Source organism: Gobius niger (assembly GCF_951799975.1).
Source record: "Gobius niger genome assembly, chromosome: 5".
Taxonomy (NCBI): Eukaryota; Metazoa; Chordata; class Actinopteri; order Gobiiformes; family Gobiidae; genus Gobius; species Gobius niger.
In genome coordinates this window covers 4231960-4237959 of record NC_136856.1, presented here as the reverse complement: position 1 = coordinate 4237959, position 6000 = coordinate 4231960, and positions in this window count along the sequence as shown.

Genomic DNA, 6000 nt, shown 5'->3' with positions numbered 1-6000 from the left:
TCAACATCACACTTACTTATCTATAAAATCAATATTAGATCATGTTTGCCTCGTTACGGCCGCCATTTTGAATACCAAAGTAGAATTGTGTCTGTCTGTTGAGCTGCAGCAAGATTTTCTATAAAGATCTGCATAACTCCTCAGACTACATTAACCCATCAAAGAGGAAACAGAAAACCTCTCTCTGTGATTTTTCTCAGTCAGTGTTTAAGCTGCTCAAGACGTTAGCATGCTACCGGTTAGCAGCTATCATCAACCAACTGCTAATGGCTTCAACAGGATGAACACACGTGTGGCTCATCTATGAACACTGAACCCTGACTTCTGTCACATGTTGTATCCAAGGCTAGATGTTTGTGGTTCAGGGCTTTCTCATGGAGAGGTCAGAGCTGAGCCCTTGAAGCTAAATGCTAACCGGTTGCATGCTAGCATCTTGAGCAGCTTAAACACTGACTCACTGGTTTCCTCACATAAACGTGTTTTTGTCTACCTTCTTGGGCAATGATTACGAGTACATAAAAAAAGCCACTGTCGGATCATTTTCATTTATATCCTGAGTAGAGATATCGTTTCATGTTGTAGTACTGCATAATTCTACTTCGGTGTTCAAAGTGGCCGCCATAACAACAAAAATCACTTGACTCAAAGGCATGTATACCTGGTCAGACCGGTTTGGCCCTGGCCTCGGCAGTGGAACAGCTCGCCCAACCGGATTGACCAGGCGCTGGGCTGGATAGTGTCTGCCAGTGGAAAAGTGCCTTAAATGGGTACGCGGGACAAAAACGTTTTGGAACCGCTGTGCTAATAGGGTAGACCAGGCACTGGGATGGGTAAGGACCACCACTGGAAACGGGGCAATAGTGTCGCTGAAGCTAGACTTGACTGTGGCAAACCCCCTGATCAGAACGGTCAGGCATATCATTAACATTTTAATGGATGACCTCTTTGTGAGTCATAATTGTCCTCAACATGAGATTCTTATTACAAATCTGCAGGATTTAAAAGCATTCTCATAAGACTGACTGCCAAAAGGCTCAGGACAAACTTGCTAATCGTTGCTCTGTTTTTTAAGTACCTGTATAACCACAAACCTTTTGCAGCCATCAGGGCCGAGTCATGAGGCCGATACATGGAGTCGCTGGTCTCCCCGTTGACAGGGCGGACATTGTCTGGCAGTCGTGCTTGTAAACCTTGGCCACAGCATGTCCACATTTTAAAGACTCTATTTTAAGGTGCTGGAAAGGTTGGAGCAATTCTCTGAAGGAGCGTGAACTGCTCTTAACCCGGGGCCACTGCTCTCGCGCTGTGCTTTGTCATACCCAAAGGTATATGACAAGTTACAAGAGTGATTTCAATCAAGGCAAAGATGATATTTATACCCGGGCTTGCGGCGAATTGAACGCATGTGCAAGATGTGATTTTTGTACGTAAGAGGGCAATATGGTGGACAGACTTTACAAATATTATTATGTCGAAATATGTGGTGATGAAAGTTATAAGAGATGGTTTGAAAGAGCCAGTTCTTGCAAAGACACCTTTTCACGAGATAGAAAGTGTCAGATCGAACTTCTCAAAACCTCGACATCGATGACACTTTCTGCAAACAAGTCTGACATTCGACTCCGGTCATGACAATAAACAATAACTCAGAAACAAAGCCTGTGCACGGATTCTCACTGTACAATAGCAGCCGTTGAAATCGTTGAGGAAGGTTTCTACAACAAAGTCTAGTGTCATTGTTTTGTCATGTATAATTTTATCCTTTTTTTCTTCATTTTAATGTCTTAGCCCACTCCTTAACCGAGCATTTCATCTAGTTCAGCTTTACCCAAATCTAAAAGCTTCTTGACTGGAGATTTTACAGCCCAAAAGGCTCGTTTGACCATCTGGTTTTGCATTTCAATGTAAAGTAAGTACAAATATACCTAATTATTTTGGTAAAGTCAACCCTTCCCTGATTTCTTCAGCTAATCAGAGTCTAGTATCCTCCCGCCCTGACCAATGAGACGAGCTTTTCCTGTGAACCAGCCTGTCAGATCCAATCACGAGGCGAGGGGGAGGAGCTTGATCGTTTACTTAAGAGGGGAGGAGTTCCCTTTCACATTTCTTTTTTTCTAACTATTTATTTTCATTTTTTTTTCTTTCTTCTTAACAGAAACAGAGAAGGAGAAAACAAAGGCAAAATAAATAAATAAATAGTTCGATAGATAAATAATGTAAAATAAAAATAAAATAATAATAAAATAATACAATTCTTCATTTATATCAGCAGTGTGAATTTTGCAGCCTCCTGTATAAGCAGATATTACACACATATACGTTTCTATACATATATACACACACATTCCCACTAGTTTTATACAAGAAAACACAAGTACGTTATATCTGCACATAGACAGATTATTATTATTATTATTATTTTGTCAAGGTTTAAGTTTAGCACACGATTCATTTAGTTTTATTTGAAACTCCAGTTGATTTCATGATTTTTATTTTATTTTTTATTTTACCTTACATTTCACCCTCACTTGCAAAACTTACAGACTATCACTTTACCTGATCTAACCTGTATTATTTCTAACCCGACCCACCTGCACCTGAAGTTTGCCACGTTTTTGAGATACCCGACCCGACCAAATCCGCAGGCCCCGTGAGCTGACCGCGGGTCTCGGGTCGACCCACGCACCACTACATCACTCCTGCTACAATATCTCCACGTTAGAAGCTCCTACTGACACAAAACATATTTTCACTAAACTAAACTCCAACTATATTTTTTGAAGGATTTTACAAAGAGATTTTTAATTTCTTATTCATGGCCTGATCCATTGAGCTTTCAGCCAAGTAAAAAAAGGCACATTTAAATATTTATACATTTTTTGCTTATAAATAGCTTATTCAAAAACTTATCCAAAACATCTTTACTACCAAGAAAACAAAAGCATCAATTTAAACCTGACTCTAACCATTCTTTAGAGTCAGGTTCACCTGCAGCGTCTCAGTTCTCTGAATCCGGATCTGAAGCTGCTTCAAAGGTTAAGACAACACTTTGAAGGTGCTTGAACTGCTCCGCGCCCCGAGCTCTGACCCATCCCGCGACGTGCCGCCCCAAACATAGTCGGGTACAAAGGCGGGACGGAGAGGGGCCGGGGCCGGGGTCAGGGCTGGTGTTTGGTTTAGGATCCAGGGTCAGGAGCGGGGCGGCTGCGGCTTCACCTGCTGCCGACACAAAGCACAGCAGACACAGGGCAGTAAAAATGAAGGCGTTTGGTTCGGGACACTTTCAGCTGTTTGAGGGAGCAGCTGCAGCACAGGAAGCGGACACTGGGACTTATCACGTAAAAACTATTTCTGCTGCTAAGCCTGACCGGAAGATGACGTCGTTTTACTGTTGGAGGACGAGTGTTCACGAAGCACATGCATGAGATGTCAGAGTCTGGGCATTTCCACTTTCTCTCTAAATGTAACTGGAATGACTATGTTTTCCCAATTAACCCACGACATAGCTTTACCAGACAATGTCACGATCAATGTACGTTTGGAATGAGACAAAAAAAATGAATTGAGAAGCATAAAGAACATCTACACAGGTACATTCTGTGTACAGGCCACAGGCTGTATGTGAACACGGGGGCTCCCCAAGGCTGTGTGCTGAGCCCCCTCCTGTTCACTCTGCTGACCCATGACTGCACTCCAAAGTACGACTCAAACCTCTTCATCAAGTTTGCAGACGACACAACAGTGGTGGGCTTCATCAGCAACAGAGACGAGTCAAACTACAGGAGTGAGTGAGCAGTGTGACCATGTGGTGCACACAGAACAATCTGTCTCTAAATGTGGAGAAGACAGAAGAGATTGTTGTGGACTTTCGAAGAGCGCGGGTCCAGCAGTGGAGAGGGTGACCAGCACTAAGTTCCTGGGTGTGCACATCGCAGAGAGGCTTTCCTGGACCATGCACACGACATCCCTGGTCAAGAAAAGTAATCAGCGTCTACTTTCTTTGGAAGAGCCAGAGTTCCAGCCTCTGTTATGTGCAGCTCCTACAGAGGGACTATAGAGAGCATCCTGACCAGCTCCATCACTGTGTGGTTCTTCTACAGAGGGACTATAGAGAGCATCCTGACCAGCTCTATAGGTGCGTACACACCAAACGCTTTTCGGGCGTCAAAAAAGCAGCTAAAGCCCGTAGTTAGACGCTTGTGCTTACCTAAAGTCAGACGCTTGTCACACTCTGGCCGCACGTCAGCGTGTGTTCATAGCTTCAACAGTCATCGTCAGAAACACTGAAGTGTGTCTTTGTAAAAGTCCCAGAGCTGGAGTAGCTCCGGTTCACAATGAAGCTAAACCTCCGTGACTTGTTTTCATTTTTTTTTCTTTCTCGGCCGGCATATAATCTGCCCCGGTGGCTCAGCTACAACGTACGTCACTGTTGGGGAAACCTCCTGATTGATCGACGCTCACAAATTTCTCCAAAAATTTCAACATTTCCCAACTCTAGCGTGGGCTGCTCTGGACGCCCTGGAGGTGCGTCAAAAGCTTACCACGCTCGGAAAGCTTCAAAACGCGCCGCACAGGAGGCGAGTGGCTCGCTGCGGGATATTTTGACGCTCCCTGAGGCGCGTCCTCCATGTATTTTCAATGTAAACCTGACGCTTTGCCGCATTTGGTGTGAACGCACCTTATCACTGTGTGGCACGGCGCCAGCACTGCCTCCTGCCGAAGGAGCCTCCAGCGCATCGTGAGAGCAGCGGAGAAGATCTGTGGAGCCCTCTCCCTTCTATTAAGGAGATGTACTCCACCCGGCTCACCCGCAAAGGGGACCCTACACACCCAAGTCCCTTCAGGGAGGAGACTGCGGAATCTACTGGCCAGGTCCAGTCGACTGAAGAACAGTTTCATACACAGGGCCATCGGGAAGCTGAACTCCCAGTCAAGGATGAGAGAAATATCATTTCAAATCATTTACATGGTTTGACAAATAAAAAATCTTGAATCTTCTTTCGAATTTAGATGTGATGATTTTATTCTGCGTTTGTGGCATTGAGGTAGGGCATTGAAATTGTAAATAAAATAAACCCTGATGTAGCTCACCAGGCACAGGAGCTTGGAGACCCCAGTAAAAGAAAGCACTAGATGCCATTCAATGAATCGTGCCAAAAATTAAGGTCTTAAATGTCACAAATATTTTGAATTCGAACTGGCAGTAAATCTAAGTTTATTGGAGGATTATGGCATTGCTTGAAATTTTGTACTGTACAAGTTTTGGCTGAAATTGACCATTTTTTTCTTTTCTTTTGGCTATAAAGTTGTCAGCTCGGTCCAGTTCTCTTCCCTCTGTTTGATGGGATATTTGCAAGTCTTGAGAATGACTATGTGCTGATTTTTTCTTCTTTGTGTGTGTGTGTGTGTGTGTGGCATTAAATAATAATATTTGGATATTGAACCTGGCAGCGAAGAGCTTTGAATTGGACTTGCTTCTGCCTGTGTTTATGTTGCTTTGCTTATTGTTTTGGTTCTGTGGCGTGTGGGTATTTTATCCTGTCTTGTTTCATTTATGTTTTGCTGCATGAATAAATTAAACCTTTTGAGATTTCACTGGCTGTTAGTAAAGTTCCAGACGCTCACGCTTGAACGGATTCAAAAAGCCGGAGTGGACGGCCGGCCAGGAAACCTAAAACATGCACAGATGGGCCAGAATCTCCAGGTAGACGCTCCTGATATAAGGTGGGTCCCTGGACGCTGCCCTGCGGCCGCCCTTTTCCCCCCAGACAGGTTTCCTCATTGATACCAAAAGCACAAAACAATATAAAGATAAAAAATGTGTTGTTTTGTTTGTGTTGCACATGAAATGTCAAATAAACTCAGATTCTGAAAGTAATGTTCCTCAGTCTTGAGGTTTGAAGCTCATAATCACATTTTGCAGAACATTTCCTCAACACGACAGGCAGCTTCACTAAACACGACAGGCCGCTCCACAGCCAGGCAGTCTGTCAGAATGGA